General features: G+C 48.4%; 1 non-coding gene and 1 pseudogene across 1 annotated transcript; both read left to right on the forward strand.

Annotated features, from left to right (window-relative positions):
* The first annotated feature begins 21,427 nt into the window (after positions 1–21,427).
* Positions 21,428–21,528, forward strand: LOC147728378 (U6 spliceosomal RNA; annotated as a pseudogene).
* A 326-nt stretch (positions 21,529–21,854) lies between these two features.
* LOC147728379 (U6 spliceosomal RNA) lies at positions 21,855–21,961 on the forward strand. Its single transcript, XR_015309652.1, has one exon. It is a non-coding gene; the product is annotated as a U6 spliceosomal RNA (small nuclear RNA).
* Positions 21,962–22,301: the final 340 nt, after the last annotated feature.

Raw genomic sequence — 22,301 nt, forward strand, 5'->3', positions numbered from 1 at the left:
TCGTCACATTTCCTACTCCGTCAATTTTCCTGCCCCGTCACCGCCCCTACCCGTTCACTGCTACTGCCCGTTCACTGCTCCTGTCCAGTCAGTACTCCTGCTCATGCTTGATCAATACTCCTGCTTCGTCAATTCCCCTGCCCCCTCCCTTCTCCTGGCCTGTCACTTCTCCTGCCCTGTTCACTGCTCCTGCCCTGTTCACTGCTCCTGCCCGGTTAACACTCCTGCTCATGCCTAATCACCGCTCCTGCCTCATTACTCCTACTGCTTCGTCACTTCTCCTGCCCCGTCACCTCTAATGCCCGTCACCTCCCCTACCCCATCACCTCTCCTGCCCCGTCACCTCTCCTGCCCGTCACCTCCCCTGCCCCGTCACCTCTACTGCCCCTTCACCTCTCCTGCCCCATCACCTCTCCTGCCCCGTTTCTGCCCCGTTCACTGCTCCTGCCCTGTCACCTCTCTTGCCCAGTTACCTCTCCTGCCCAGTCACCTCTCCTTTCCTGTTGCCTCTCCTGCCCAGTCACTGCTCCTGGCCCGTCACTTTTCCTGCCTCGTCACATTTCCTACCCCGTAATTTTTCCTGCCCTGTCACTGCTCCTGCCCGTTCACTGCTCCTGCCCGTTCACTGCTCCTGTCCAGTCAGTACTCCTGCTCATGCTCTATCAATACTCCTGCTTCATCAATTCCCCTGCCCCCTCCCTTCTCCTGGCCCGTCACTTCTCCTGCCCTGTTCACTGCTCCAGCCCTGTTCACTGCTCCTGCCCCATACACTGCTCCTGCCCCATACACTGCACCTGCCCCATTCACTACTTCTGCCCCATTCACTACTCCTGCCCTGTTCACTGCTCCTGCCCCGTTCACTGCTCCTGCCCCGTTCACTGCTCCTGCCCCGTTCACTGTTCCTTCCCAGTTCACTGCTCCTGCCCCGTTTGCTGCTCCTGCCCCGTTCACTGCTCCTGCCCCGTTCACTGCTCCTGCCCGGTTACCACTCCTGCTCATGCCTAATCACCACTCCTGCCCCATTACTTCTACTGCTTCATCACTTCTCCTGCCCGTCACCTCCCCTACTCCATCACCTCTCTTGCCCCATCACCTCTCCTGCCCTGTCACCTCTCCTGCCCCGTCATCTCTCCTGCCACGTCGCCTCTCCTGCCCCGTCACCTCTCCTGCCCCGTCACTTCTCCTGCCCATCACTTCTCCTGCCCGGTCACCTCTCCTGCCCAGTTACCTCTCCTGCCCTGTCATCTCTCCTGCCCATTCACCTCTCCTGCCCCATCACTGCTCCTGCCCCATTCACTGCTCCTGCCCCGTTCACTTTTCCTGCCTCGTCACTCTTCCTGCCCTGTCACCGCTCCTTTCCGTTCACTGCTCCTGCCGGTTCACTGCTCCTGTCCGGTCAGCACTCCTACCCGATCACCGCTCTAACCCCATCACTTCTCCTGTCCCATCACTTCTCCTGCCCCGTTCACTGCTCTTATCTGTTCACTGCCCTTATCCGTTCACTGCTCCTGCCGGTTACCGATCCTGCCCATGCCTAATCACCGTTCCTGCCCCTTCACTTCTCCTGCCCAATCAGTTCTCCTGCCCCGTCACCTCTCCTTTCCTGTCACCTCTCCTGTCCCGTCACTGCTCATTACACGTCAACTCTCCTGCCCCGTCACTTCTCCTATCCATTACTTCTCCTGCCCGTCACTTTTCCTGCCTGTCACTTGTCCTGCCCGTCACTTCTCCTGCCCGGTCACCTCTCCTGCCCTAGTACCTCTCCTTTCCTGTCGTCTCTTCTGTCCAGTCACTGCTCCTGCCCAGTTCACTCTGTGTACAACCTTGACAAATTACAACATGACAAATTACACAAGGTGTCAAGTTCCCCACATCACTCTGTTTGGGGAAAGCTCCTCTGTAATCACCAACTCTGATCTCACTGACACTTGATATGCTAAAGGCAGAGGGCGGGCGCATTGTCATTCGAAAGGGGATAATCTGCCTCAATCAGAATGACAATGGGCCTGCCCTCAGTCTGTGCGAGCTCAGGGAGGGGCTGCTGCAGCCTCTGGAGTTCAACAGAGAAGTGCGAGTAGCCCCTGGAAGCTGAACAAAAAAGGTTATCGTTTTAAGTAGGACTATTCTTGCCGTCCCGGGATGCTTTTTTTTAAAGGAAGAAGTAGGGGAACAGATTGAAATAATTCTTAGAAGTAGGGGCACGCCGTGCCCTTCCGTCCCCTCCCACTTCTACCACTGGATGTGCTGAAGAAAATAAGGTGGGGGCGCACACAGGCGTGCAGTGTCCCACTAACTCCCCCTTCCACACCCATCTGTGGTCAGAGGCAGTGACAAAAAACATTATAACAAATGTCAGACCACAGCCTTTCTCTTGTCTGAATATCTGCAGTGCATTCTATCTTCCAGTGTATTTTTGAACCTGCAGTTTGCATTCAGTGGCATTCTATAGCCACGCTTGCCCTCGGTGCCCCCCCCCCCGGCACCACACCCCCTCCCACTCTTAAGTTGTAGCTCTTACCATAGTTACTATTACACATTTAGGGGGAGTCATATCATCATGCGTTCTCCACTTAAAGAGATCATGAAACATATATAATTATTAGCAGCAGTAATAACCGCAGTTGACATCTACCTTCTGGAAAACACTGAGTCACAGCAGGTGCAGCAGCTTCAGAGAGGCACAGACGAAGGCTAAAGCTAGCGCCCACAAGCTCCTGCAGCACTGCAGTGGCAGCCTGCCATGCTATGCTGGTGTGCGAGGTGATGTTTCCTTTCCTCAGGCTGCCTTTCAGGATTTTATTTTCGAGTCTAGTTTGATGTGATACATTTTCGATGCGGGGAGCCAGTGTAATGAGCCACAAGACTGTGGGGCTTCAAGTACATGCCCATAAGAAAGATGGTGACCTTCGCGGAGCATGATGGGGTGGGATCACTGGAAGTCACTTCCTGCTACGGCTGCTCCAGAGTTAAAGATGGCGACTGTTGGGGTACTGCAAACAGCAAAGAAGCAGCAGAAAAGACTGACCATGGCTGCAAGCCTAAGAAGGTAAACAGCTAAATGGCACAAAGGAGAATCATAACTCGGGGAGGGAAGAAGATTGATGAGCAAAGATGGGTCAGCCTGAGGAGTGGGTGGATAATGAGTCTAAGAAGAAAGTGCTACAAATGGGGGTGGTGATGGGCGGAGCATCTGAATCAATCAAACACTCACACCCAGTCAAAAGATCTGAGTTTAATCCATCACCGTTCTTTAGCCCACTCTGCCACCCCAGTTCAGACATGGCCATATGCAAATCAGTCTGACCCTGTGCCTCATGGGAACAGTACAGCCCGAACTGCCAAGCCATGTCTTCCCAGGACCGGAAACAATCTTCCGAGGACCGGTTTCTGGCATTCCAGCCGTCTTCAGCTCGGCTTGCTTGATTCCAGTGGCAAAGTGAGCAAGGGACTCACGTCTGAGCATACCCTGCCACACTTATGGCGGCCAAAAGCGGTACAAAAGGGGGTGCTGATGGACGGAGCATCTGAATCAATCAAACACTCACACCCAGTCAAAAGATCTGGGTTTAATCCATCACTGTTCTTTAGCCCACTCTGCCACCCCAGTTCAGACATGGCCATATGCAAATCAGTCTGACCCTGTGCCTCATGGGAACAGTCCAGCCCGAACTGCCAAGCCATGTCTTCCCTGGACCGGAAACAAGCTTCCGAGCACCGGTTTCTGGCATTCCAGCCGTCTTCAGCCGGCTTGCTTGAATCCAGTGGCAAAGTGAGCAAGGGACTCACGTCTGAGCATACCCTGCCACACTTATGGCGGCCAAAAGCGGTACAAAGGGGGGTGGTGATGGACGGAGCATCTGAATCAATCAAACACTCACACCCAGTGAAAAGATCTGGGTTTAATCCATCACCGTTTTTAGCCCACTGTGCCACCCCAGTCCAGACATGGCCATATGCAAATCAGTCTGACCCTGTGCCTCCTGGGAACAGCCCAGCCCGAACTGCCAAGCCATGTCTTCCCTGGACCGGAAACAAGCTTCCGAGGACCGGTTTCTGGCATCCCAGACGTCTTCAGCCCGGCTTGCTTGAATCCAGTGGCAAAGTGAGCAAGGGACTCACGTCTGAGCATACCCTGCCACACTTATGGTGTCCAAAAGCAGTACAAAAGGGGGTGGTGATGGACGGAGCATCTGAATCAATCAACCATTCACACCCAGTCAAAAGATCTAGGTTTAATCCATCACCGATCTGGTTCTCCACATCACTGGAGTCAAGCTATCCAGGATGAAGAAGGCTGATAGCCAGAAACCGGTGCTTGGATGCTTGATTCCGTTCTAGGAAAGACATGACTTGGTAGTTCGGGCTGGACTTTTCCCATGAGGCACAGGGTCAAGGCTGATTTGCATATAGCCATTGTCTGACCTAGGGTGGTGTGGAGTGCAAAATAAAGATGTATTTAGGCCCAGATCTTTGTATTGGGGTGAATGTAGGACATTGTTCTGCATTCTGTCCATCAACTGTGTCTTTTGCAATTTTCACCCCGAGTGGGCTGGGTATGCTCAGACGTGAGTCCCAGGCTCTCCACATCACTGGAGTCAAGCTATCCAGGCTGAAGAAGGCTGATAGCCAGAAACCAGTCCTTGGATGCTTGATTCGGGTCTAGGAAAGACATGGCTTGGTAGTTCGGGCTTGACTGTTCCCATGAGGCACAGGGTCAAGGCTGATTTGCATATAGCCATTGTCTGACCTAGGATGGTGTGGAGTGCAAAAAACGATGGATTTAGGCCCAGATCTTTGTACTGGTGTGAATGTAAGACATTGTTCTGCATTCTGTCCATCAACTGTGTCTTTTGCAATTTTCACCCCGAGTGGGCTGGGTATGCTCAGACGTGAGTCCCAGGCTCTCCACATCACTGGAGTCAAGCTATCCAGGCTGAAGAAGGCTGAGAGCCAGAAACCGGTCCTTGGATGCTTGATTCGGGTCTAGGAAAGACATGGCTTGGTAGTTCGGGCTGGACTGTTCCCATGAGGCACAGGGTCAAGGCTGATTTGCATATAGCCATTCTCTGACCTAGGGTGGTGTGGAGTGCAAACAAACAATGGATTTAGGCCCAGATCTTTGTACTGGGGTGAATGTAAGACATTGTTCTGCATTCTGTCCATCAAATGTGTTTTTTGCAATTAAGAAGGAAGTGCAGCGCATGTCGGTAAACTCTGCTCTGCTGGTGGTAGGTTGAGATTTCGCACTGAACTCCATGCTCAAAGCAGAGCGCAGAGTGTCAGAACTCTGCAAACTCCGCCAGTGGAGCGAAGTTCACTGGCACCCCTAATTGATACATGAGCAAACTCAAGAACGGAAGCATCAGAAGCAAGCGGGGGCCTTAGTGTCCCAGAAGCAAATGCATACATTATTCTGTGCACATCCAGAAGGATGAACATCTCACAAAGTAGAGCAGCGGGTCATACAGCTTTGTTTATGATTGTTGGTGAGTACATGCAACTGTTGAAGTAACCTTGAAGGCCCCCATGTGCAGAGTACACGTTGGTTGTTTGCAGATACTGTTTGAGGAGCCCCTGCAGCTCTGGAATTCTGTGTGAAGGAACATTGCCAGCATCCCATTAGACCTGAACTGGGATCAACCTAGAGATGAAGTATAATGCATGACTGTAAGCTGCTGTTCATTAGTCCATGATACCCTCTTTGTCATCCCAATCAGTATTTTGTAGGACACAGCAAATGTGGCCAACCTCCCTGGTGACTCTTGTACCCTGCTCATTTGAGGCCAGTAACCTCTTGATTCAGAGCCAAATCAGTGTAGGCTTTCACATTTCTCCTTATTAGACATTTTTTATTTAAATAATTGCACCCCTTCCCTGTGTCATTTATTCTCGAAGATTGGAGCTTCAGGTCTGGGTTACACTTCAAAAATTGGACTACTGCGAATTAAAAGGCTCGGCCATGCATCAGCTACATGCCCAACCTTCTTAAGGAAACACAATTCCCTTTGCAAGGCAAGAGCTACCTCTACAAAAAGTGCTTGCAAGGGCTAAGATGAGCTACCAGAATATGATCAGCCTATTCCCTATCCTTCTTAATAGCAACAGTGTGAACCCCCCTCAAGTGATGTGGAATGATCTCTAGATGGACGTGTCTAGCACCTATCTGTTAGTAACCCTGTACAACCAGGAATGATGGCCTGAACTTTTCACAAGCCCAAGCTTCAGGCCTTTAAAAGTTGAGCTGAGGGAACCCCCATTAGACCTCAGGCCAGAAAACCTCTGTTAACTAAATATTAATAGGCTTTAGTACAGTGGCCTTTTTAGACTTTACTATTTGGCAACATTGTACATAAAAGCATCATTTAAAACATGGTCTGAAAAACAAAATAGAGGAGTTGTAGGATGCTTAGTGTAAGAAATTGGGTTAATAGTTGAGGATGTGATTGCACCACTCAAATATTAAACACAATTCTTGTTAGGGTGTACCCCAAAAGTCACTAATTAACCTGCGCTTAAACATCTGGTGGCTTGGCACGAAAGTAGTCAGGCTTAACTTAAAGGTAATAAGTAAAGTATTTATTGAACACAAACAAAATTAAAGTGAAAACACAACACAAGAAAATCCCACACCAATTTGGAAAATAGAGTACATTTTAATAAATAAAATGACACTAAAGTAAAATAAATCTAATCAGCAGAACCGGAGTTATGAATTTTGAAAGTTTTTTGTGAAATCTAGCGCCTAAAAGATCAAAGCGCCAACCAGGGCAATCTGGTCACGCAAGACCGGGTCAAAGTCAAAACTTAAGGCAGTGGCGTAGCTAGCCACTTTGCTGCCCTGCTTTTGCCGCCCATGGCGGCCGTAAGAGGGGGGATGGGAGAGGGAGCCTTGTTGCTGGCGGTAATCCAGCGATTGCCACCCCACGGCAAACGCATGAAAGAGTGGGGTACAAGTCGTGGGCACCAAACTTGTGCCACCCGGGGCAGACCGCCCCTCTGCCCCCTTGCTACGCCACTGAGTAAAGGCTGACTATAATGGAGCATGTTTTGTATATACGAGGTGGATTGGGCCCTGTCTTGGCTTCCCGTCAGACTTTGAAAAATTCATGGAAAAGTTCTTGAGAAGGTAGTGTCTTAGCGGGACAGGGCATCAGGTTGTGTCCGAGGGTGAGTCATTGACAATGGTGAACTACTGGATGAGGTCTCAGTGAAGCTGTTGAAAAAGATGGGAAAAGCTATGAGTGGGGCTTGATTTGCTGCTGCGGAGTTCTCAGAGAAGTTTTTGCTGTAAATTTTCCTGTTCACTAATTTTGGTAGGTGGAGGCCACTTTAGCACCATGCCAAGGGTCTAGGCATCACTTGGGCATCACTTGGGGGATAGGATTCACTCCAGCAGGGACAACCAGGAGCAGCACACAAGTAAGTTGCAGGGTCTATAGAACTTGTGTGTCCATGTAGCTCACACAAGAGGCCAGCCAGCTGTCCCTTGGAGTCAGTCTGGTGGTCCTGGGGTCAAAGAGCAAGTCCAGCCTTCCTTCCTCAGACAGCAGCGCAGTCTTCCTAGCCGTAGGGCAGCAAAGCAGTTGTCCCTCTGAGTCTTCTACTAGTGCCAGTCTTTGTGCTTGAGGTGACACCCTGTCCGAACCCACACATCTGTTTCTGGAAAATTCTTCCCTTCTCCTGTCAAGGCTCCAAACTGTCTGGGGTGTATAAAGGCTGATGTCAGGTTATTTTATGTGTACTAGAGGCACCCTCACTGCTGATTAGCCACACTATACAACATGAACTCTGAAGTGTAAGAGGGGCAGGGACCACCTCTGCTCCCAGCCATCCTGGCAGAATGGCCCATCCTAGCCATATCTAGTCCCTTTGTGACACTGTCCTTGAGAAATACACAAAGTCCAGAAGCAGAGCTAATCACAGTTACATGCCCCAGAATATTGGCAGAAAGTCCAAATGGATGGGACAAAAAATGGCAAATTTTAAAATGTATAGGTGGCCAAGTTCCAAATGGCAATGTATAAGTGGCCAAAATCCAAATGGCACGCAAATCAGTTTGAACAAAATTTTTTGTTACAAATAGATTCTAAATCGGAGTGCACAATCTACTACCATTGTCTTTAAGAATTTTTTTAAGTGCTATTTCCACAATTGTGACTTAAAATTTGACATTACCGTTAAAGAGTATTTTAAATTACAATTCACTTGATTCTAAGCAGCACATCTCTATCTTCTCCAAATGCAAAGTTAGCACTTATTAAATATAGGTAACCCAGTGTTAGTAAATGGGAGAGATAGGCCATACAACAGTGAAAGCTTCTGTATGAGTTTTTCATTCCCAGTAAATTTAAAATTTAAGTACATATGTCGTACTTTTTAAATACAGTGCACCCAGGCATAGGAGCTGTTCAGGCCTACCTCAAGGGCAACTTATATGTATTAAAAAGGAAGGTTGAGGCCTGGCAAAAGGTTAATATTGTCAGTTCAAAATAGCAGTTTTAAATCTTTATTACAGGGTGCAATGGCAGTCCTGAGACACGTTTAAAGTACTACTTTCCTTGGAGGCACATTGAGTGCTGCAGACCCATTTACTTTAAAGAAGGAAGGAGTTAGGCCCTTATTCAGAGGGGAAGGCTGGACCTTGTAAAAGTTTTATACCACGAAAAATGCCACCCCCCTATTTACATTAGCCCTTGATTATAGGCGACACATCGGCTTCAGTCGGATATGTCAGGTATTTTATTTACCTTTGTATTCAAAAAGTTTTTCAAAGAATTATAACTTCTCATGGCAGAAAAAAACACTGTACATATAAAAAATAATAGACATATTGACAACAATACAGTATTTACAACATGAAAAAAATCACAAAGCGATTCATACAAAACAACTGTACCAGTTTCTGGGTATTCAGGCAAAGATGCAAAATAAATGTGCAAACCTCAATGACCATAGATGAACAAAGTTTTTAAACTATTGGACAGAATCACATTCACAAGGAGATGTCACATTACACAAATGTTGCGATTCAAAGAACTCCCAGTGATTAGAAATTGCATCTCCTTTCATGCCGACGCGTTTCGAACACCAAACAGGAGTTAAGGGTTCTCATCAGGGCCGGATTGCTTTCTGTCTTATTTGTCGCTGTTGTTCTCAGGTAAGATTTTGTGCATCAAAGAACTGTCGTCTTTCAGTGATTATCGGTCTGTGTGGGCCATCCCTACGCGCGATGAGGTTTTTCCTTGTAAGCCAGCACCGCGCGTTTCAGGAGCCGCTGGCTCCGTTGTCAGTTAGTTGCAGCCGGTGGCTTTTACCGCGGGTTCCGTGTGCGGTCCCGTATTGCTTTTGCTTTTATCTTGCGCTCGTATCGGGCGTCTTACTCCCACCAGGATTCCGCTCGCTATGGCCCGCTAGCGGGAATCTTGGTGGGAGTAAGACGCCCGATACGAGCGCAAGATAAAAGCAAAAGCAATACGGGACCGCACACGGAACCCGCGGTAAAAGCCACCGGCTGCAACTAACTGACAACGGAGCCAGCGGCTCCTGAAACGCGCGGTGCTGGCTTACAAGGAAAAACCTCATCGCGCGTAGGGATGGCCCACACAGACCGATAATCACTGAAAGACGACAGTTCTTTGATGCACAAAATCTTACCTGAGAACAACAGCGACAAATAAGACAGAAAGCAATCCGGCCCTGATGAGAACCCTTAACTCCTGTTTGGTGTTCGAAACGCGTCGGCATGAAAGGAGATGCAATTTCTAATCACTGCGAGTTCTTTGAATCGCAACATTTGTGTAATGTGACATCTCCTTGTGAATGTGATTCTGTCCAATAGTTTAAAAACTTTGTTCATCTATGGTCATTGAGGTTTGCACATTTATTTTGCATCTTTGCCTGAATACCCAGAAACTGGTACAGTTGTTTTGTATGAATCGCTTTGTGATTTTTTTCATGTTGTAAATACTGTATTGTTGTCAATATGTCTATTATTTTTTATATGTACAGTGTTTTTTTCTGCCATGAGAAGTTATAATTCTTTGAAAAACTTTTTGAATACAAAGGTAAATAAAATACCTGACATATCCGACTGAAGCCGATGTGTCGCCTATAATCAAGGGCTAATGTAAATAGGGGGGTGGCATTTTTCGTGGTATAAAAGCAGACCCATTTACTAGCATTTAATTTCCAGCACATGAAGTACCATTTATCAGGGGCTTACAATTAAATTAAATGTGCCAATTTGGTTCAGGACAATTTTTTTTAAAATTATTTTTATTGATAAAGCGTATGACAAACAGATAACCGCTAGCATCATGGCTCTCTTTCGAGTATTTTCACAATACAGCCCTGTGCAGCACTTTCTCTTCTGGAGGGGTGAAGCTTGCGGAGTGAGGTGAAACTAAGCACGGGCATATGCTGCCACATGGAAGCTTGTCTGGCCTATGTCTCGAGAGTCCAAGGAAACCTTGGCTGTTCCACAGCCAGGCATCCGGATCAAGCCAGTCTCTAAAGTTTCGTAGCTCACCCACCCCCAGTGGATCTGAGGGTTCAAATGCTGCCAATCCATCAACCCAGGCTATTTTTACATCGTTAAGCGCTTTGACTACAGGGCTTCTTCTAGCTTTGACCACAGGGCTTCTTTCAGCTAACCAAACAGCACGGAGATATCAAAGAACATCATCTTCCACCGGCTAGCACTTTAATTTGTTCAATTTTCTCCGTCCCAGAGACAGAGGTGTGTTAACCACCAATCAGGGAATTTGTTTACACGAGGACTCAAACACCCTGAGCATCTGACATGCCCATCTAGTAACGAGACAACTTGATCAGACCCAGTGCTTAATTTGTAAAATATGAAGTGCAGGTGCTCAAATATTTTTTAGGAGGCCCCACCCTCTTCCCTTGGCTCCACCCACTTCCACAAGTGGACCCACCCACTTACTCTAGTTGCCCCACCCACTTCCTCAACTGGCACTGCTGACTTTCAATTACCAGAAAACTAGCACATGGTGGCAAAGGCTCATTTAGTGGACCCTGGGCAGATGCAATATGGGTGCCTCCATGCAAAATGGTGGATGAAGTGAAGCAGCATGACAGTAGCAAGTATTGGGTGTTCTGCAGTCCCTATCCCAAAGGAATGCAAGAGAGCCAATGTTAAAAAGAGATGCCTTTTTACTTTTTTAGGTCAGGATTACATGTGATCCCCACTTGACAGGTCTATCTGTTTCACAGAATGTCAGCACTCCATTGAGCAGTATATTTCCCCAAGGGTTTGCACCATTCTAGCCAGCTGGTCATTTGTCGTATATGATGTGGAAAGTCTGGTATGTCGCAGTTAACTAAATGAAGTCAAGTGTGTGTATTGGTGTTCTTAGCTTTGTGGTCGGCATGCATTCTATAGTTGCAAGGACGAGCAGGGTTCAACAAATCAACACGTACATCTCAATTGCTTCTTATTTGAGCAAGAAAAATGGAAGAGATGAAAGAACCAAAAAATGAATTAATACTGATTTTAGAAGGGTTCTATTAACAAAAAGTGTGCGTCCATGCGCTAGAGATGGAGGAGGAAGGAAGTGGACAGTGATTGAACAAGAACATTGGAAAAAGGAATGAGAGCAGTGCAAATCCAAATGAGAGCAATTCAAATAAAAATATGCAGTTTAGTTTGACTATTAGTGTTATTATCAGTTTATAATATAGCTTTAAAAAAAGAAACATTGCACTTGGTAACATCATGCTTCGAGGCCCCGAGCTGCTCCCTTACCTCCCCCTCTTCTGTGAGGCACCCCTTTTTCACAGCGTCTTTCGGTCATCATTTTAAAAGACATCCATGAAAATTTGTGGCTAGAACTCTGGATTCAAAACAGTGCAAACCACCTTCCAAAGCATGTGCGTTGGGGGAGGAATCCTTAGAACACGTGGTTTGTAACTCTGTATGTGTTCAATGCATGAACCTACTGGTCTGTGAGCGATGCACGCACCTGAGAGCATTTTGCATTTGGGTGATACATGATAATGTATTTTAGCAGCTGTAGCTCAGAGCTATGACCAGGCACATGCACTGGGCAGGCCTCTGGTGGTTTCACGGTCTGGCTTCATAGTGCAGACATGCTCTGCTTCCTGTCACCTCTCTGTGCCCTCTCACCCCTGAAACATCAGCACTCACCATCAGTAGCAGCCCTCAATGGCCTCCAGCGTGAGGCTGATTCTCGTACCACAGGTGTAGGAAAGCAGCACATTAGGGATGTACAGCTTGGGGGCTAGTCAGTGCCAGGAAGAGCAGCGGGAGCATTTACAGAGTAAGCCAGTGATATGGAATGCTGCATGGCGGGGCCATGATGCTCTCAACATGGGAGTCTTGCAGTCCTCTCAGCATGGACCTGTCCTAGGCTACTGAACCTATGACCCTCACTGACCCTCAGATCCCTTGGAGTTGTACTTGTGGGGCGTGGCAATAAATGAACCTGCGCAGTGCGCACACGCTGCCTGCAGCCTACTGCGCACAACCCCAACACTATAGAACTAAAATCCAGCCCAAATAAAATCACTGTGTCCCGCCCGACCCGCCCACAGGGCCGGCAACACTAAAATTAAAGGCTGTGGCCACCATATCGATTTCGAGAAGAACTTAATTGAGATTCATTCAGCATCTCATGAATCTCTGCATTCTTCTCTTGGCAATGGCATAATTACTGATCAGAGGCGCAACTAGAGCCAAATTTCCGGGGCTGGGGCTAAGAAAAAATTTCGGGGGGGGGGGGGGCTGAATCTTTAAGCTTCACAGCTGTACGAAAGCCAGTCACATGGTGGGATCGAATCCCAAAATTGAAAAGAAAAAAAATCATGTCTGCATCATTCCTGAAGCATGTTTATGTGTAAGATGCATGCACGCACCTATGTTGTCATGCATGTGCTTGCATCGGAAATGACACAACCACGATAAACGGCTGCGTCAATTAAACTTTTTTGTTGTTGATTTTTTACTAATGTTGCACAGCTTTGGCAAAAAGCATTTGAAAGTCAGGGTATTAAAAAGCGGAACCTGTTTCCTTTCCGAATGAATGCTGGTTCTGGTTTGGTATCTGACACTTACATCCTGAGGATTGGAAGTAGGAGAGGTGCGATAAACAAAAATTCAACTTTCGCTAGGGGGATCCACAAATCTTGCCTCCTGATACACATGCAAAAACGTTGATATCATTATTATAACTGCACCCACCTACTTTTCTTAGCAGTGAGACGTGATTTCTTTATGTAGGTCACTTTTATACAGGGCATTGCAGAAGTGTAAATCACAATGTAGAGGGGGGTTGAATATTTAAGCAATGAGCAGAGTGGAGCTGCAGGGGCTCTGAAGGGGTGAAACAACAACAAGGCCTCATTAACATGCAACTAGCAGTGCTTAATTTGTGCCGGTGCTTTCCGGTGCTTAGCACCGGCACTTAATTATCAGGGCCGGGTCTACAAAGAACATGTCAATTACTTAAATAGCGCCTCTCTGTACAGTGTTACTCTGGGTGCTTTTGTCATGGAACGTGAAGTAACACTTCACTCTAGGACGGCAGCCCTAGCTATGCATAATGACTCGGCAAAAGTCAATGTGCTTGAGTTAACAACTTGTTGAAACAATGCTGGACACCTCACCGGATCGTGTGACACTGCTGGGGGGAGAAGGGGAGGACGGGCGGATGGCGAGCAATGTTCAGTACTGCCGGCTTGGAAAATTTAAAAAATGTCCGCGAAGGCGCCAGGCGGGAAGCATCACGCCAGTCAGGTACACAAGCAGTTACTGTCTGCAGAGTGCAGACTGCACGTGACATGCTGCGCTGGTACCTGGATGCGATGCCGAGAGTTAGGTGTCCGGGGTGACAGTGTCCCAGTCCCAGCGGCAGCGCAAACTCTGTTGCATCGGCCCAACGGCAGCTGGGAGCCTGGCCTGCCCTCTGCCCTGCCTGATCCAACATGGGGAAAAAAGAAGATTTGCTCAATCTCAATCTTCTAAAAGAGTAAAGACGCAATCTGCAGTCAGCGTCTGGCCACTGTACTGCTGATGTCGATCATATATTGGGGAGGAGGCCGGGCCCTTAACAGTAGTCCCGGCCCAGTGGGCGGGTCGGGACACTGAATTGGGCTGCATTTTAGTTCTACGGGGGTTGGGCGGCAGAAGGCAACGTGCGCAGATTTGATTGCGCATTGCCACGTCCTATCATACCCGCGCACGGCCCAGCACACCACACCACCGTCATCATGGTTCTACGGCCAAGGACGCCTTTCAACTCGCCTTGGTCAATAAACACTCTGAGTGACAGCCAGTGCGACCCCTCCCCCCCCATCCCCCCCCTCCCCCGACGACGGCGACGTTGGTGTTAAGGGGCTGGCAGCAGCAGAGAAGTGGTTACCAGCAGTAGCCAGTATTGCCCGGAGGCCAACAGCACCCAGGTGAGGCAGGCAAAGAAGATCATGGCGCAACAGGCAGGCCCCCTAATTAGTTAATAAAGCCAGGCAGTGCACTGACTGACTGTCTGTCTGTCTGTCTGCAGTCAGTGTGTGTCCCGGGCCCGAACCACCGCCAACAGTTACCAGCCGCCCCGCCCACGCTTAGTAAGGCTTAAGCAGCCTGTGATTTAAGCACACAAACAGAAACCGTAACTAGTACTAGTGTAGGAGCCCCCATGTGCCCGCCCCATTCCATGATCATCAAAAGGCTTCAGCCCCCCTCCCTCCCGTCGTGTGTGTCAGCCCGGGATGAGACAGCTTCCCGGGCACACACACAGACGCACCCGAGCACTTCCAGGTATCTAAAAGACTAGTTGCATGTTAATGAGGCCTTGTTGTTGTTTCACCCCTTCAGAGCCCCTGCAGCTCCACTCTGCTCATTGCTTAAATATTCAACCCCCCTCTACATTGTGATTTACACTTCTGCAATGCCCTGTATAAAAGTGACCTACATAAAGAAATCACGTCTCACTGCTAAGAAAAGTAGGTGGGTGCAGTTATAATAATGATATCAACGTTTTTGCATGTGTATCAGGAGGCAAGATTTGTGGATCCCCCTAGCGAAAGTTGAATTTTTGTTTATCGCACCTCTCCTACTTCCAATCCTCAGGATGTAAGTGTCAGATACCAAACCAGAACCAGCATTCATTCGGAAAGGAAACAGGTTCCGCTTTTTAATACCCTGACTTTCAAATGCTTTTTGCCAAAGCTGTGCAACATTAGTAAAAAATCAACAACAAAAAAGTTTAATTGACGCAGCCGTTTATCGTGGTTGTGTCATTTCCGATGCAAGCACATGCATGACAACATAGGTGCGTGCATGCATCTTACACATAAACATGCTTCAGGAATGATGCAGACATGATTTTTTTTCTTTTCAATTTTGGGATTCGATCCCACCATGTGACTGGCTTTCGTACAGCTGTGAAGCTTAAAGATTCAGCCCCCCCCCCCCCCGAAATTTTTTCTTAGCCCCAGCCCCGGAAATTTGGCTCTAGTTGCGCCTCTGATCAGTAATTATGCCATTGCCAAGAGAAGAATGCAGAGATTCATGAGATGCTGAATGAATCTCAATTAAGTTCTTCTCGAAATCGATATGGTGGCCACAGCCTTTAATTTTAGTGTTGCCGGCCCTGTGGGCGGGTCGGGCGGGACACAGTGATTTTATTTGGGCTGGATTTTAGTTCTATAGTGTTGGGGTTGTGCGCAGTAGGCTGCAGGCAGCGTGTGCGCACTGCGCAGGTTCATTTATTGCCACGCCCCACAAGTACAACTCCAAGGGATCTGAGGGTCAGTGAGGGTCATAGGTTCAGTAGCCTAGGACAGGTCCATGCTGAGAGGACTGCAAGACTCCCATGTTGAGAGCATCATGGCCCCGCCATGCAGCATTCCATATCACTGGCTTACTCTGTAAATGCTCCCGCTGCTCTTCCTGGCACTGACTAGCCCCCAAGCTGTACATCCCTAATGTGCTGCTTTCCTACACCTGTGGTACGAGAATCAGCCTCACGCTGGAGGCCATTGAGGGCTGCTACTGATGGTGAGTGCTGATGTTTCAGGGGTGAGAGGGCACAGAGAGGTGACAGGAAGCAGAGCATGTCTGCACTATGAAGCCAGACCGTGAAACCACCAGAGGCCTGCCCAGTGCATGTGCCTGGTCATAGCTCTGAGCTACAGCTGCTAAAATACATTATCATGTATCACCCAAATGCAAAATGCTCTCAGGTGCGTGCATCGCTCACAGACCAGTAGGTTCATGCATTGAACACATACAGAGTTACAAACCACGTGTTCTAAGGATTCCTCCCCCAACGCACATGCTTTGGAAGGTGGTTTGCACTGTTTTGAATCCAGAGTTCTAGCCACAAATTTTCATGGATGTCTTTTAAAATGATGACCGAAAGACGCTGTGAAAAAGGGGTGCCTCACAGAAGAGGGGGAGGTAAGGGAGCAGCTCGGGGCCTCGAAGCATGATGTTACCAAGTGCAATGTTTCTTTTTTTAAAGCTATATTATAAACTGATAATAACACTAATAGTCAAACTAAACTGCATATTTTTATTTGAATTGCTCTCATTTGGATTTGCACTGCTCTCATTCCTTTTTCCAATGTTCTTGTTCAATCACTGTCCACTTCCTTCCTCCTCCATCTCTAGCGCATGGACGCACACTTTTTGTTAATAGAACCCTTCTAAAATCAGTATTAATTCATTTTTTGGTTCTTTCATCTCTTCCATTTTTCTTGCTCAAATAAGAAGCAATTGAGATGTACGTGTTGATTTGTTGAACCCTGCTCGTCCTTGCAACTATAGAATGCATGCCGACCACAAAGCTAAGAACACCAATACACACACTTGACTTCATTTAGTTAACTGCGACATACCAGACTTTCCACATCATATACGACAAATGACCAGCTGGCTAGAATGGTGCAAACCCTTGGGGAAATATACTGCTCAATGGAGTGCTGACATTCTGTGAAACAGATAGACCTGTCAAGTGGGGATCACATGTAATCCTGACCTAAAAAAGTAAAAAGGCATCTCTTTTTAACATTGGCTCTCTTGCATTCCTTTGGGATAGGGACTGCAGAACACCCAATACTTGCTACTGTCATGCTGCTTCACTTCATCCACCATTTTGCATGGAGGCACCCATATTGCATCTGCCCAGGGTCCACTAAATGAGCCTTTGCCACCATGTGCTAGTTTTCTGGTAATTGAAAGTCAGCAGTGCCAGTTGAGGAAGTGGGTGGGGCAACTAGAGTAAGTGGGTGGGTCCACTTGTGGAAGTGGGTGGAGCCAAGGGAAGAGGGTGGGGCCTCCTAAAAAATATTTGAGCACCTGCACTTCATATTTTACAAATTAAGCACTGGCAACTAGTCTTTTAGATACCTGGAAGTGCTCGGGTGCGTCTGTGTGTGTGCCCGGGAAGCTGTCTCATCCCGGGCTGACACACACGACGGGAGGGAGGGGGGCTGAAGCCTTTTGATGATCATGGAATGGGGCGGGCACATGGGGGCTCCTACACTAGTACTAGTTACGGTTTCTGTTTGTGTGCTTAAATCACAGGCTGCTTAAGCCTTACTAAGCGTGGGCGGGGCGGCTGGTAACTGTTGGCGGTGGTTCGGGCCCGGGACACACACTGACTGCAGACAGACAGACAGACAGTCAGTCAGTGCACTGCCTGGCTTTATTAACTAATTAGGGGGCCTGCCTGTTGCGCCATGATCTTCTTTGCCTGCCTCACCTGGGTGCTGTTGGCCTCCGGGCAATACTGGCTACTGCTGGTAACCACTTCTCTGCTGCTGCCAGCCCCTTAACACCAACGTCGCCGTCGTCGGGGGAGGGGGGGGATGGGGGGGGAGGGGTCGCACTGGCTGTCACTCAGAGTGTTTATTGACCAAGGCGAGTTGAAAGGCGTCCTTGGCCGTAGAACCATGATGACGGTGGTGTGGTGTGCTGGGCCGTGCGCGGGTATGATAGGACGTGGCAATGCGCAATCAAATCTGCGCACGTTGCCTTCTGCCGCCCAACCCCCGTAGAACTAAAATGCAGCCCAATTCAGTGTCCCGACCCGCCCACTGGGCCGGGACTACTGTTAAGGGCCCGGCCTCCTCCCCAATATATGATCGACATCAGCAGTACAGTGGCCAGACGCTGACTGCAGATTGCGTCTTTACTCTTTTAGAAGATTGAGATTGAGCAAATCTTCTTTTTTCCCCATGTTGGATCAGGCAGGGCAGAGGGCAGGCCAGGCTCCCAGCTGCCGTTGGGCCGATGCAACAGAGTTTGCGCTGCCGCTGGGACTGGGACACTGTCACCCCGGACACCTAACTCTCGGCATCGCATCCAGGTACCAGCGCAGCATGTCACGTGCAGTCTGCACTCTGCAGACAGTAACTGCTTGTGTACCTGACTGGCGTGATGCTTCCCGCCTGGCGCCTTCGCGGACATTTTTTAAATTTTCCAAGCCGGCAGTACTGAACATTGCTCGCCATCCGCCCGTCCTCCCCTTCTCCCCCCAGCAGTGTCACACGATCCGGTGAGGTGTCCAGCATTGTTTCAACAAGTTGTTAACTCAAGCACATTGACTTTTGCCGAGTCATTATGCATAGCTAGGGCTGCCGTCCTAGAGTGAAGTGTTACTTCACGTTCCATGACAAAAGCACCCAGAGTAACACTGTACAGAGAGGCGCTATTTAAGTAATTGACATGTTCTTTGTAGACCCGGCCCTGATAATTAAGTGCCGGTGCTAAGCACCGGAAAGCACCGGCACAAATTAAGCACTGATCAGACCCGACCTATGGCCTGGTCTTCTGTAGTCAGAGCTCCGTAATAGGTTTCACACACACGTGTGTATTGGTTCATTCATATGTTTATGTGTTTGTGAATGGAAATAATAGAACATACATGCATTTTTCCACCTCAGAGAAACTGGCTGTGCTTAAATATTGTGATTAGTGTAGTGGTATGCTGTAAATGATTTCTCAGTGGATTGCCTGCGTTAGTAGCACAAAGTCCTCATAAAATTCATTGTCAACAGCTTTCTGGGGCACTGCCTGGCTTTGTGATAATCGTCAGGGGTCGCAGACAACGTTAAACCTGCCCATTCCTGGTGATGAATCTGTGCTTGTAAACGATGCAGAGGGGGTCACAGGAGTGGAGAAAGATGTCATCAACAAACAGGCACAACAGAGTAAGTCGAACTAATAAACTTCCCTCTGTTGTAGGTGTTTTAGAGTATGGCATTTGTGTATTGTATCTGTCAGATACTCTATCTGAACAAAACCAGTGCACAAATGCATGATTTCTCTGGGTTAGAGATTCAGGCCTGCCTTTGTTCAAACTATTTGCAATCTTCTTTCCTACAATGGCAGACCATGGCACGAGGACTCGATTTTTTGTGATTTTTTGCGTTCCCTAATGTTCCACTTCGTATTTTCTGGGAACTTGACTTTAAGTCAGAGAATAATTAAGCTTGCTTCCAAATGGTAATTTGGTAATGTCTTGAGTTCTTTAACATCAAGGACCATTCCTGTAATGATCCTCGGAATTATGACTTGTTAAATACGTATTCCCACAACTCCCAGTTTTACGGTATCCAGAAGTATTTACTCATTACCAGATGAAAACAGGGATGCATTGTCACCTTTAAAATGAATTTAAAATCTCTCTTCTCTGTAGCCGTCAGTGAAAGATCCACACTTTTCTTGGATCACATCCACTGCTAGTCACAAATAGGTCTGGACCCATATGAAGAAAGAACTGGAGACCTGGGTCAGGGTATGAGCTCAATCATACGAAACTACTAACTTTGGCCCTTGAAAGGAACACCAACATGACACTAGAGTAGAACTCAAATGCAACGGGCCGCAAAGAAATGTGTTATAACAGAGTAGGGAATGCAGCTGACTGACAGAGAGTACATCACAGCACACTCACTGTCAACAGAGAGTACATCACTCAACGCCCAATGTCAACAGAGAGTACATCACTCTACACCAAATGTCAACAGGGAGTACATTACCTCCTTGTTAGTCTTCCTCGCCACATGACTTACAAAGTGAGCTTCAGCTCCACACCAAAACCCTCCAAAGCAAAAGAAAAGAGGCAGCCTCCCATGCCTCCCGTCCCTTCCCAATATGGCCGACCCATCACACCCATGACCTCTATAAGAGGTAGGCCGGCCCAACCCATCAACCTGTTTTTTTAGTTCTGCGCGTCATTACTCTCCAGATGCGTCTTCAGGTAAGTAGTTCCTGCTGTAGCGGGAGCATGGGTCCTTGGTTGGTGGTCCTGTGCTAGCGGACTCTGGGGCTTTTGGACCTCCCCCTTCTTTCCCCCGGTTCTTTTTTTGGAACCCGGTTAGGCCCTGCCTTAGCGGGCCATGAGTCAATAGGGAGGGGGGGGGGCGGGCGGGGTCTGGGGCTCTACTTTGTGCGCCCTTTCTGCACCTTGCCTCGCACAGTGTCTGAGTTATTGATCTGTCTCACGTCCGTCCCTTAGCTCACAGTAGTGTTGGGTCCCTCCTGTATGTATCCCAGGAGAGGGCAGACACTTCCCGCCGATACTTTAAGTATTTGTGGGGGTCAACGGGCGTTTGTTCTGCGTCTCCTATTTGGCGACAAGATGGCTGGAATATATGTATATTTTGCATATACATGTTGTGAGGTGGCTGAAATAGACTCGGTGCCCAGGTTTGGGTCCCTGATGTTAGATCAGAATCCTGTGATTCTAGGCATTTCACTCTGTTTCTTTTCCCAAGAATGAATATCACCTTGTGTTGATGCTCTGATTCCCTCGGCCCTCTTTTAAAATGGGGGAGCGTTTGTTTGTGGATCTAACGGCCCGATACCAGGTTTTTAGCACAAGTTAACTTTCGAATTTTTTATTCACTCTGGGCTCCGCAAAACTCTCTTTTTTCCAGTCCCCCTCTCACCGCCTGTGGGGCTGACATCCGCGCTTCGATATGCTACTACTCCGCCAGCGGCTCTGCTCCCCTGATACTAGGCTGATTGTGCGTGTTCACCTTCAGCGGCCTGGGGATTCCACGCTGCGGGAGTTGGCTGCCCCCGGCTCCGATTCCAGGGGGGAGGCTGGGCTCTGTTTTTCTGGCCCCTGCCAAAAGTCAAGGGCTCGGCCGTTGCTCTCCGGGCTGTGGGCTTCCATGTTTCCCTCGCCTCTGTCCGGGGGCGGGGCCAGACGCCCCCGGCTTCTATCGGGATTGGCGGAGTCAGCTTGGATTCATCCAGCTGGATGCAGCCATTGCCAGGGCGGGACGAGGTCAGGTATGTTGGCCTGTTTTTTGTGTTTTGACTGGAGATTTTGCCAGCATGATGCATGTTCTTGATGTGCATTTATATTAAGTGGTGGTACTTGTACTGTTTTTTATATGTTCCTGTATTGCGCTAAATGCGATGTACGGCACTATTTATGAGTTTCTGAAAAAATTGGAACGATACAGCGAAGATTGGCATTGCCCCTGCGCAGGGATGACACGCACATTTGTGAAGCGTTCCATATAATTGCCTCCATTCACGGGTGTTTGAGTCACCTTACGGCCGTTGCCTGAGCGGGGATTCGGCGTCGGGTGAGGTCTTGTTCGCTTGTGTGCTGTTTCACGATGCTTGCACGCTGTACTGTACTTGGCTCATTGGGGACGTTTGTTTGTACTTTTCGTCGCCCGGGGTCTGTGAATGTGTTTGTTTGCGGGACAGGTTTCCCTCCATATTTTTAGGGGGTGGGACGCGTCCTTTGGGCTCCCTGGTTCTGTTTTGCTCGCCTGCTATCCCTGCGCTCACGGGTGTGGGCTGCGATATATCAGTTAGGAGAGTGTCAGTCTGTAGATTTTAAGTGCTCGCTTTGCCAGCACATTTAATAAAATTGGAACGATACAGAGAAGATTAGCATGGCCCCTGCGCAAGGATGACATGCAAATTCGTTAAGCGTTCCATAACAGGTCCTTTGTTAAAACCCAGGTTTTGGCGCATGTTGGATTTCTGCTTTGCATATCACATGGGATGTTTGGAGTCATATCAGATTGGCTTTATTCTTCATTATCAACACTTTAGTTTGTGTTGTGGTGCGGATGTACTTGGTTGAGGCCTCTGTTACACGCTGGTTCAGTTCTCGTTGGGGCCGCTCGGTTGAGCTGGGTCCTGTGGCTGTACGCACCTGCATACCCTTCGGGGTGTGGGTGCTCCTGGAGTTCCCTGTTTGGCGAGGACTGCTTGTCGCGTTTTAGGTCCTTTCTGGTATGTCACCAAGGTGCTATTGCTAAGGGTTCTATTCCTACCCTTT

This window comes from Lissotriton vulgaris, chromosome 3_1, assembly GCF_964263255.1.
Source record: "Lissotriton vulgaris chromosome 3_1, aLisVul1.2, whole genome shotgun sequence".
Classification (NCBI taxonomy): Eukaryota; Metazoa; Chordata; class Amphibia; order Caudata; family Salamandridae; genus Lissotriton; species Lissotriton vulgaris.